This window comes from Cololabis saira, chromosome 15 (assembly GCF_033807715.1).
Source record: "Cololabis saira isolate AMF1-May2022 chromosome 15, fColSai1.1, whole genome shotgun sequence".
NCBI lineage: Eukaryota > Metazoa > Chordata > Actinopteri > Beloniformes > Belonidae > Cololabis > Cololabis saira.
The window spans coordinates 42,350,074-42,362,900 of NC_084601.1; the positions used below are offsets into that span (position 1 = coordinate 42,350,074).

Below are 12,827 nucleotides of genomic sequence, written 5' to 3' on the forward strand. Positions count from 1 at the left end.
TAAGGCTTGTCTCCAGTGTGAATACGTTGGTGAGTCGTTAGAGCAGTTTTCTGGGCAAAAGCCGCCCCACACTGATCACATCTGTAAGGCTTGTCTCCAGTGTGAATACGTTGGTGATTCTTTAGATGACCTTGCTGGGCAAAAGCCGCTCCACACTGATCACAGCTGTATGGTTTATCACCAGTGTGAGTTTTCTTATGGATCTTCAGGTTTGATGAAGTAGTGAAGACTTGCTTGCAATCATCACAGCAGTGTCTTTTGGGTCTTCCTTTATGATTCTGTAACAGAGAAGATGACTTACTTCTTGGCTGCATTATCAAAAGCCTTTTCAATTTCAAGTATGGAGCTAGAACAGTGTCGTCATTCACAAATGCAAAGGACAAAATTCACACGTGCGTAGGACAAGATATACAAATGTATTTTTGATGCACACACAAATATAACCTGATTTACAAACGTTTTTTTGTCTGTGAGATGCGCTTGATTTGCATGTGACTTTTGAAACTCCCCTGACGTGACTCGATTCACAAATGCGTTTTTTTTAACAGGGAAGGATCTGCAACCAATCAGATATCTTTGTTTCAGCCAATCATAAGAGCGCACCCCACGTGGGGGACGATTTACTCGTAAACCAATCAGATTAAAGGGGCGGATACACCTGCTGTTTGAGCTGCGTTGTGCCGTTGGCTTAGAAAAGATATTCAACATTTCGAGTTGGTGGACTGAAGATAATCTCCTTGGTCATAGTGAAATTATTCAAACATATTTGTGACCAAGATATTTTGTTATTGTTAAAAGAGAGATCAGCCGCCCACTTGGAAATCGGATCTATTTTGGACATTAACCTGTAGAGTTTCAATAGTAATTTTGGGGTTTTTAGATTAAGTAACTACTATACTTAGTGGGAAGTTGCAGATCCAATTGGTTGAGTTTTTTTTATTTTTTATTATGGACTTAAGTTGTTGGTATTCTAAAAATGTGTTAGTGCTAATTCCATATTGAACAGTGAGTGTGTTAGGTGGTACAAAATGTCCACTTATGATTATATGTTGTAGATACTTTATTCCTTGGTCTCTCCATTGAGTAAAGTTGACCATCTTTTTATCATTTTTCAGAATGTCTTGGTTGTTCCAGATGGGTGTGCGATCACATAGAAAAAGTGAGACTTGGGCTATTTTAAGGAAGTCCCACCAGGCTGTCAGAGTTGAGCTAATATTAATGCTTTTAAAGCATTCATGATGTGTAATATTTTGACTGATAAATGGTAGATCTGAGATTTCCAAATCATTGCAAAACACTTCGGAATCCAGCCATTGACTATCTAGTGAGTGATTTTTGCACCATTTTAAGATATACTGTAACTTATCAACTAAGAGATATTACTGGACGTTGGGTAAGTCTAAGCCTCCACAGTCTTTGGATTTTTGTAATGTCTTTAAGCCAATACGTGGTGTTTTATTTTTCCACAGGAATTTTGACACGTATGAATCCAGAGACTCAAACCAAGAAGGAGGGGGTTCTGATGGTATCATTGAAAAAATATTTATTTTTGGTTGTAAGGTTAAACTTGTTTTTGTCCTTCTGAAAGCTGTCACATGATTTGTCAACAGATGTCACAACCGCCACTTCCTGATCTACTCAGGGTTTGGAATGTCCTGATTCAATCACTCTATGAAATGTCATAATTCAATCACACCCTGGGCCTGTACTACGAAGCAAGTTCAACATACCCAGGATATCTTTTCCTTATCCAGATTCACTAACCCGGACAATTGCAATCACGCTAAGCGGTCACACGACGGTGGTTATCAACTGGGTATATCAACCCAGGTTTCTCCAATCTGGATATGAGCGCGTGCACATAAAAGGGGCGGTGTTTTCAGCGCATGACCAATCGCAAGCATGGAGAAGTCCGCTGTCAGAGCCGCTTATTTCAGTAGCGAAGAGCAAACAATAATTTTACGGAAATATGATGAGTATAGGCATATAATACAGGCAAAAAGCAACACAGTTGCAGCTGCAAAATGCAGGAAAGACAGCTGGCAAAAGATCGCTGACTGCATAAATGCGTAAATTCATAGGGATATAAACATAGTGTAGCGACCCTCTCTGCCTGTCACCGGGAGGTTTAGAACTCCAGGGTTTCCTTCTTCTGTTGTTCTTGTTAAGGGGTTGTTTTAAGTTCTACCGGAGACGTTAGACGTTAGAGTGTTAGTCTGCCGTTGGGATTGTCAGAGAACCTGGTTGTTTGTTTTCCTGCTCGGTAATAAACTGGCAAGAAAGTACGAGCCGTCTCCTCCCTGTCTGTCACACATTACAATATATTTGAATATTCTGGGAATCTTAATCTTAAACTGTAAACCATGATCAGCAATATTAAAATAATAAAAGGCTTGCAATATTTCAGTTGATTTGTAATGAATCCAGAATGTATGACATTTTTTTGTTTTTGTGTTTGCATTACAGAAAATCACAATATTCTAATTTTCTGAGATAGTCCTGTATATATTGGTTCTATAACTATTGTTGTTGACCGATAACTTGTGCTGATGCTGTACCAAAGAATAGTTTTTTTTTATTTATTTTATTTAATTTTTTATTTTTTCAGGAGGGGGGTATTTAGTATTTTAAAGTGACTTCTCAGAATGTTCGAGGGACGAAATTGAAAATCCCTTTTTTGCTATCCCCTTACAAATGCATCTTCTTTTTGATTTCTTCTTGATTTATTTATTTAATTGGTATTAGTTTTGGATTGACTGTACATCGGATTTTGGGTGATGATTTGTTTTATTTATTCATTGATTGATTTATTTTTTATTTTGTCCTCCACCTCTTTTTTCTTTTTTTCCTTTTTTTTTGGATCGTTCATACAGGTACTCATCAGGGAAAGCAAAGGGGTTTTGGCGGTCCCTGAATACGCGTTCTCTTCGGAGGGATCCTCTCACGATCCGCGCATCGAGCTCCACTGGATTCTCTTCGAAAGGGCATGCCATTTTCCAAGAGAGCTGATTGGTCAGTGGGCGGTGCTTTTATACCCGGCGATCTGTATCTCGAACATAACCTGCTCCGGAGCAGGTTAGCTGTTCAGCATAAGTTACCATGGCGATGTACCCCGGTGAGAAGTGAACCACCGTCGTAGTCCTGAAAACCCAGGGTTAAACCTGAAGTTACCTCGCTAACCCCAAATCCTGCTTCGTAGTACAGGCCCCCTATCTCTTCCTCCCACTGTCCATAACGGTCAGTTTCTGTTTCTCAAGGTTCTCAATAAAAGCATCATGCAGAGGAGGAACTGTGGGAAACATTTGCTGTCAGGAGTCTGAGAGTCTTGTTTACTCTGCATTCCTACCTCGCTTCCCTCTTCTGCAGAAGCACATTAAAGATCATTCCGGAAGTCTCTGGTGTCTTTCTTCGTTACGAACTTGGTTTAAAGTTGATTTAGACCTAACATTGGTAAAACCATCATTTCGATGGTGACAATTCTCCCCATCAGTGAAATGGGAAGAGAGTTCCATCGGGTAAGATCAGCCTCTATTTTTCTTAAGAGCTGAACATAATTTAGTTTTATTAACCTAACAGCCAGCCCAATCCAAGATGGCAGCCGAGAGGCAGACACACAGTTTGGCAGGTCCTGTGGATTAGCTAATGTTTCCTGATTGTAATTTAGTAGTGGCTGTATTCTGGGAATTGCAGTTGATGCACAAAACTGGATTTGGACTAGTTGATAGAGTAGTCAGACAGAGATGAAAATCCATCTATGAGTGCAATTGTCTGTGATAGTGAGGTTTGTGAGTTCTGGAGAAAGATTAGTACATGATCAGCATAAAGACTTATTTTGTGATCTAATGTTTTGCATTGTATGCCTTTAATATTTTGGTTTTGCCTAATAGCAGCTGCTAAGGGCTCAATAAATAGTGAGGGAGAAAGAGGACAACCCTTTCTGGAAATTCTTTGTAAGTTAAAGGAGACCTATTATGGCATTTAATGTATATTTTAAACAGGCCTTGAATGTCTTAAAAACAATCTAAAGCTTGTTTTTTCTACATAAATCATAAATCCAGCCTGTGGGCCATGTCTATAGTTTTACCGCTTGTAACCCCTTTTTCTGTGCTCCATTCTAAGGGAAGGGGGGGGTATGATAATGAGGCTCTGTGCTGATTGGCTCCCTGAATGACGTGTAGCAGGGGAGGAGCATAAACCTTGCTCCGCCAGAGCAGCCCGAGCCTGTAAATAAATACAACACTGAATTTTCACAAATGGCAACTTTATTGTTAAAAAAATAAAATATGAGTTGTATATAAATAACATTTATGCACTATTTCAGCCGGATCTGCCCGGCGGATGCTGAACGCTGCCCCGGAGCCACGCCGGGCACCCAGCATGGCTCCGGGGCGCATCGCCCGTTACCAGGGATCAAACCGACAGATTTGGCTGAAAATCTCGGAGGGTGAAGCTGATCCAGCCTGGGACGTACCCCAGAAATCCCTGCTCCCAAAGCGGCCGGGAACCTGGACAATTTAGTCGGAAACCCCGCTTTGGGAACCAGAAAGTAAGCTGGAGCAGCGCACATCACCGCGGCTTTAACCGGGGAATCTGACCGGTTCCGACCGGCCGGGACCGCAGGAACCGGCCTGGACTGGTAGCAGGGACTCCCCGGGACCGACCAGCGGGATTTCAGCCGGATCTGCCCGGCGGATGCTGCGCGCTGGCGCCCCAACCCCACGGCGGGCACACAGATCGGCTCCGGAGCGCATCCGCAGCGCATTGCCCGTTACCGGTGATCAAACCGACAGATTTTGCTGAAAATCTTGGAGGGTGAAGCTGGTCCGACCTGGGACAGACCCCCAAGGACCCAGCTCCCAAACCACCCGGGAACCTGGATGATTTAACCCGGATCCGCTCCGCTGCGGCGCCGCGTCCGACTGGCTGAAGGAAGAACCGCTCCAGCAGCGGAGAGAGCTGGTTGTGGGCGTGGTTTCAGCAGCGGAGGCTGAACCTATGGAAATCTGCTCAAAAAAAACCACGTGACACTGGGGGACTCTGTCCAGCGGGGGTCAGAGACCTTGCAGAAATTCATGGTATTTTGTCTCCCCTGTGCTGGCAGGGTGAGGGGAGACCACTTTATATATGTTAAAACAAGAAAAAACGTGTTTTTCATAATAGGTCCCCTTTAAAGCTTGTTGAAATTTGATCGTTTGTCCTTACACATGCCTTGGGAGAGCTATATAATATCTTTATCCAGATGATAAAAGATTTGCCAAATCCAAATTTGTGTAAAGTTGCCAATAGAAATTTCCAATTTACCCGATTGAATTTAAGCTATTAAGCAACACGAGGTGATGTTTCTCAGCTCTGGAAGAGAAAGGCTCGGCTGCGTGCGGAAGCATGTCGCAATGAGCGGCCCCTCGTCTCTCCGGAGAGCCGTGCGCGTCGTGTGAGGAGAAAACGTCCCCTCCCGTCTTTACTAAACCGTCCCAGTTTGCTTGGAAAAGAGTCCGTCGCGCGTAGCAAACAGGATGAGCTCACGGCTTTTCCCAACTTTCAAACAGGGAAAGTTGGGAAAGTTAAAGTTAAGTTAAAGTGGGGTGGAACTGACCGGTGGACCGGACAGCAGCGCCTGACACCAGCTGCTGGTCGTATAACGATGCACGCACGACAGCACGTGACTGACGTATCTAACAGGGTGCGCTTGTTTTATGTCTCTAAGAAGGAGAGACGAGAGTGTGAAAAGCCTGTAATTTAATGCCCGCGGCTAAAAGCAAATGCGTGACAATGTATACTCGAATATTCACGATAGTCATTTTGTACATCACACAGAGTAGAAGCCAAGATACATCGACTATACTCGCTATATCGCCCAGCCCTAATACCAACAGTAAAACATGGTGGTGGTAGTGTGATGGTCTGGGCTGTTTCGCTGCTTCAGGCCCTGGAAGACCATGAATGAATTCTGCCGTCTACCAAAAAATCCTGAAGGAGAATGTCCGGCCATCTGTTCGTGACCTCAAGCTAAAGCGCACTTGGGTTCTGCAGCAGGACAATGATCCAAAACACACCAGCAAGTCCATCTCTGAATGGTTTAAGAAAAAGCAAACTTTGGAGTGGCCTAGTCAAAGTCCCGACCTGAATCCGATTGAGATGCTGTGGCATGACCTTAAAAAGGCTGTTCGTGATCAAAAACCCTCCAATGTGGCTGAATTACAACAATTTTGCAAAGATGAGTGGGCCAACATTCCTCCACAGCCTGTAAAAGACACATTGCCAGTTCGCAAACGCTTGATTGCAGTTGTTGCTGCTAAGAATGGCCAAACCAGTTATTAGGTTTAGGGGGCAATCACTTTTTCACACAGGGCCACGTAGGTTTGGATTTTTCTTTCCCCTTAATAATAAAAACATTCATTTAAAAAATGCATTTTGTGTTTACTTGTGTTACCTTTGTCTAATATTTAAATTTGTTTGATGGTCTGAAACATTTAAGTGCGACAAACATGCAAAAAGCAAATAAGAAATCAGGAAGGGGGAAAAACACTTTTTCACACAACTGTACATACATATACAATTCAATTTTCAATTCAATTTCATTTATATAGCGTCTAATACAACAGATGTTGTAATAATTATAAATATAATCCCCCGAGCAATTATTACATAAACAATGGCAGGTAAAAACTCCCATAGTGGGAGAAAAGCCTTGAGCCAAACAGCGGCAAGGAAAAACTCCCCTTTAGGAGTGAAGAAACCTTGAGCAGGACCAGGCTCATAAGGGGGGGCCCTCCTGCCGAAGGCCAGAGTGGGGGAGTCGGGGACCTCAGCAGCACACAGCAGGCATGTGGAAGCAGCAGCAGCATATACACATTTACATACATATACGGCGGCAGTCTTTGAGCTCATTGGCAGGATGGATAAGACCTTTGAGAAGTTGGAAGCTCGGCTTGGCGGGAATTGATCACAGATTCGTCTGTTTTGAGTCGCCATTGAGGAACCACAGACTTAAGGCAGACGGAAAATTACTGGAGTCCGCCTGTTTCCTTTCTTTCAATACAATTGTTGATTCTATAATCTGACCTTGACAGGGCAGCTTGGCCCGCTGCTCCAGTCACAATCTCCCTGATGGAATGTAAACAAGTGGCTCTGCCCCCACAAGCCCCCCCCCTTAAAAACATCTGTGGATTTGTTTTCAGAACTGTACCGGGCCGTCTGATAACATCAAGGACAATGGCTGAGGAGCAGCTCTGGGGCGAAGTTTTCACAATGGCGTCTGTATTAAAGGCGACCTATTTTGAAAACACGTTTTTTTCTTGTTTTAAAGAGCATATTGCAGGTTAGGGTTTTTTCCAAAATTATACCTGACCTTATGTGAAAATGACTATGTGAGAAGTTAATGTAGGATTTAATATGTTTTACAAGACATAAGGGCACGTATTCAGAGGAAACTGGCTGATTTTAGCAAAGCTCCCAAAAACGCTTTTTTTTTTTTCGAACACTGCGTCATATGACGTAGCAGCAGGGAGACGTCTCCACAGCTGCCCCATCTTACTGCGCAGACCCCGTACACACGTAGCCGGTATCTGCTAAACCGAAGATATTTTCCTATGTTTGGACCACATGAAATCCACATGAAAATGCAAATAAACGAATGTTTAAAAAAACTCCGGGCAAAGTTAAGATTTTTGAAAACTCTGTTTATGTAGATGCGTGTAGACCTGGTGTAGACAGAGACAACCGGAGTTTTGCGTTTTCGAACGTCACATTATGCTCCAAAACAACAACAAATCTGCTCTGAGTCTGACGTCTAACGTGCGACCTTTGTTCACTACAGAACTACAGATGATCCACAATCTGTTCTCCAAGCTATTTATTAAATAAATGGTCTCTTGACCACTGTTTACTGCGTTACACCGACGCAGAGCCTACGCTGTAGGGTACGCGGCGACGCGCAGCCCTACGGCGTACCCTACAGCGTAGGGCTGCGTGGATTTAACGCGGCAGCTCCGTGGTGGGACACCCCGGGGGACTCGGGCTCGTTACAGAGAAGGGGATGCGGATTCCGGTGTAGCTGCGCAGCGGAGGCCCGAAGGCTGGAAGAACAGATGATCTACAGGTTTAGAATGCTTATGAATGTGGTCGAAAACGCAGATCTTCGGTTCTGTGTGGAAGGTTTTTTTTTTTTTTTTTTAACAACGATGTAATGTGGATACAAAATATTTTATAAACGAAGGGGGGGAAATACCCGTATTTTAAAAATACCCGGCTATTTCGGATGCATTTAATCAGAAAAAAAGAGAAGACAATAAGCTTGTTTTCTGTTTAGAAAGTACAAACGTAGACAGATTACAAGTACTCACCCATCTTTAAGGAGTTATTTTCGGAGTTTCTTTCAGGAGCGCACGGGCGGGTGCTGCGGTGAATAAAGGCTGATTTATGGTTCCGCGTAAAATCGACGGGGTAGCCTACGGCGTAGGTTACGCGGCGCACGCAGCGTTCGGTGCGTCGCCGCGTACCCTACGCCGTGGGGTCTGCGTTGGTGTAACGCGGAACCATAAATCAGCCTTTTAAAAAGCGAGTTTCAGCTGTCAATCAAAAGAACGTGGGGGCCTTAACGGGTTCGTAATTATAAAGCTGTGGCCCGTCATATTGATGTGAATACACATTCACAACCTCTTCAGTGTCACAACTAACATTAAGATCCATTATTTTTCCTATTGTTGAAATTCACCGCGCTCCCCGGCGCTACGTCACTTCCGGTTCAGCTTTCTCAGATGCGGAAGTAAAATACTCTCACAAAAACAACTCAGGAGGTCACTGTACTATATATTTATGCGTATTTCAATGAAAATTCAGTTCCTACATTATTTTCCTACACATTGATTCACAGGTCTCCAGCCTGCAATATGCTCTTTAAGGACTCAGTAGACTGATAAGCGGTTTCTATTTTGTTGTTTGGAGTCCTTTGTGGCTGTTCATGGTAAAATCGCGTAATACTTACCCCATTTCCGGTTACGTCATTTCCAGTTTAGACAGGAAGTGGAGCGGACGTAACAGGTTTCTGTGTTTTTCTCCCTTCTCTATCTTTTTCTATGCCTCACTAAGATGCAATGTCTGTAAGTATATGTGTTTATAAGGTTTATATTAACATTTAGAGTGCATTATTTGTGAGTTACAGCCACGTTGTATATGTTTAGAAGTAGTATTTAGTACATATTTGATATGTTCTTCCTGTTAAATGCAGTACAGGCAAACGTAGCTAATTTACTTACCTGTGTGTAATTAAGGTATGTTATACTTAGCTGTTGCCTACCTTTTGTACTTATATTTAATATACATATATTTTGTAATATTTTGGGTTGCACTTTCACACTGTGGTTCAGTAAAGCTTCCAAAACAAGTCCCGGCTTCAACTGGATTTATTGGACTCTGTGTTTAACTGACTGGGTAACCTGACGCTGGTGAGACCAGAACAGTGGTGATGTCCTCCATCTCTAGACCTGCCCCCCCTGGCTCTGTGGGCCTGCTGATGGCCGGTGTCTCTTGGACCTTACCTTGGTGTCAGTGTTACGGGCCTCAGGTCCTGAGACCGCTGCAACAAGATTGGAGCTTTGCCTCACGGAGTTGAATCCTCCTAACTCTCCTCTGGAAACCTGGGAAGCAGAATTGAAACGTCAGGAGGGAGCCGGCCGTCTTTCTTCCCCGGAAAGCTTGGTCTGATTTATTTTGGAGACCGCCTCTCTCTTCTATTGACTGTAAACTTTTGAAAGAAGGGTGGATAATTCCTGTCAGCCAATGCAATCAGAGTTTAAATGTGTATGAATGTTGGTGGTGGTCGGAGGGGCTGTTTGGCGCAGTATGGCAGCCACGCTTCCATCAGTCTGCAGGGCAGCTGTGGCTACAAAACGTAGCTACCACCACCGTTGAGAATGTGTATGAATGATTAATAGTTTAAAGTTTAATTTATTATTACGTGCGTATTCTCCAAAGGTAAACAGTCGCCAGAGCATACTGAGTGCACGGACGCCAGTGAGCATTAAACCAGTTTAAAAACAAATATAAAGACATGATTTTCACAAGGTACAAAGAGGAAGGGGTTTAGCGCCTTTAGGGGTCTGATATAACACTATTGGGTAGACTGGTTTATATTTATGTACAGAAATGGGCTGTTAATCATAAGAGTGAATATAATATATATATATATATATATATATATATATATATATACATACATACACACACACACATATATATGTATGTATGGGTGTGTGTATATATATATATATATATATATATATATATATATATATGTGTACATACATACATACATACATACATACCGGTAGATATAGAGCAGATGGAGTTAATATAGAGATAGTAGTGTTTAAATAAGTATATTTATATAAATATTTATATTGTCATGTGTGTACAAATATATAGAAATACTCAACTGTATGTATGTATGTATAGGTAAGTGTGTGAGTATAATTATAGTATAGTTAGTTATCAGTGTTGGGGTAACGCGTTACAAAAGTAACGCAATTACAGTAATGTATTAATATTTGCTGTAACGCAGTAATATAACGCATTACTAATAAATTTTCGGCAATATTTTACTCGTTACAATCTAAGTAACGCGCGTTACAACGCATTTTAACCCGTTTAGCTGTTGTTTTTTAAAGAATTCACCAACACCGCGTCCGCGAGACATCCCGACAACAGAAAAAAGCGTTGGGAACGCGGCGCGGCGGAACGTAGCGCCGCTGGACACTGTTTGTGTGGGGACTGTTTAGCCAGTGAGCAGAGCCGGCAGGGAAAAGTCAACAGTGCGGCGTGTCCGCGTGTAACTTAAATCTACCATGGTCTCAGCGTTAGGGCTCGGCCAAGTGAGGCTTTATTAATATATGGGCTTTATACATTTATTAAATATATATGAGCACGGAGTCGGCGAGGAGCTGCGCGCGGCGAGGAGCACGAGCCGGGCTCACCGTCAGTCGCGCTGTGAGAGCGGATTTATGGTTCCGCGTTAAATCGACGCAGAGCTTTCGCCGTAGGGTACGCAGTAGTTCGCGTAACCCACGGCGTATGGGCTGCGTTGGTGTAACGCGGAACCATAAATCAGCCTTAAACCACACCTGCAGCCCATCAGGAGGAGAGGTTAAAACAGCTGCGAGTTGTTGATTGCTGGTTCGTTTTGTTAACTCTGAGAGCTTTATTGGTTTGTTTGTTAGCTTGCTGGTGTTTTTTTTCTCTCTGGGAGTTATTTATGAAGAAGTTCTGAGTTCCGTGTGAGCAGTATTCGAGTTGAGGGGGGATGAGGGGTGATGTGATGGCACCCCCCCTGAAATAAAAACGGTCCAAATCACCCCCCCCTGAAATAAAAACGGTCCAAATCATCCCCCCTGAAATAAAAACGGTCCAAATCATCCCCCCCTGAAATAAAAACGGTCCAAATCATCCCCCCCTGAAATAAAAACTGTCCAAATCATCCCCCCCTGAAATAAAAACTGTCCAAATCATCCCCCCCTGAAATAAAAACGGTCCAAATCATCCCTGAAATAAAAACGGTCCAAATCACCCCCCCCTGAAATAAAAACGGTCCAAATCACCCCCCCCTGAAATAAAAACTGTCCAAATCATCCCCCCTGAAATAAAAACGGTCCAAATCACCCCCCCTGAAATAAAAACGGTCCAAATCATCCCCCCTGAAATAAAAACGGTCCAAATCATCCCTGAAATAAAAACTGTCCAAATCATCCCCCCCTGAAATAAAAACGGTCCAAATCACCCCCGCCTGAAATAAAAACAGTCCAAATCATCCCCCCCTGAAATAAAAACGGTCCAAATCATCCCTGAAATAAAAACTGTCCAAATCATCCCCCCCTGAAATAAAAACTGTCCAAATCATCCCCCCCCTGAAATAAAAACGGTCCAAATCATCCCCCCTGAAATAAAAACGGTCCAAATCATCCCCCCTTGTAAAACTGCCATCCCTCCTTTCCATCCCTTATGTCATTTCATCAATGAATGTGGTTTTACTGCTATTTCAACATTTAGAGTCATCACCAGAAAAATAACACCAGAAAAATAACTTATTTGACAATTTTCACCTGTTTCAAGTAGATTTTCACTTGAAATAAGTAGAAAAATCTGCCAGTGGGACAAGATTTATCTTTTTTTGCTATTTTGTTGAAAGTAACTCAAAAGTAATACACAAGTAGTGTAACGCATTACAATTCAGATATAGTAATATTGTAATGTAACTAATTACTTTCAAATGACAGTAACTAGTAATATATAATGTATTATATTTTGGATGTAACTTGCCCAACACTGTTAGTTATTATAAATACATGTTAATAAATGATTAGTGATGGGGGTATAGAATTAAATAAGTTTACACTTCTTCCTACTCCTTTTTGCACATGTAAATTAACATAGTAAGTGTTAAAAGTATGAAATTCTTTGTTTTGTTATCTTCTCTTTAATTGTTGTTTTTTACATGGACAAAATAAAAATAAAATAAAAAAATAAAATAAAAGTTCTCTAGCTCTTGGTGATGAATATGGTTTGGGTTACAAAATAATCCTGAAGGAAGAAGATGGCATAAAAATAAGTGTAGATTAAGTTTTCAAAAACTACGTATGAGTGATGCTGGTGCTCTGTTTGAAACCAGACGGGTCATTGTCTCGGTTTCTTTGTTTGGGGCCATGTGGTCAACTGGAAGACAATGTGGTCTTACAGTTGATGTTAGACCTCAGAGTTGAAGTTACACCTTTACCATGTTCAACACGTGGCTGCGGCTCAACACTTGCAACATTGTTAGACTCACAAAATAAACTTTA

At 42.3% G+C, this 12,827-nt stretch overlaps 1 protein-coding gene across 1 annotated transcript in view; it reads right to left on the reverse strand.

Annotated features, from left to right (window-relative positions):
- Positions 1–12,827, reverse strand: part of LOC133460955 (zinc finger protein 665-like) — a 210,970-nt gene that overhangs the window by 196,816 nt on the left and 1,327 nt on the right. The window lies entirely within an intron of this gene.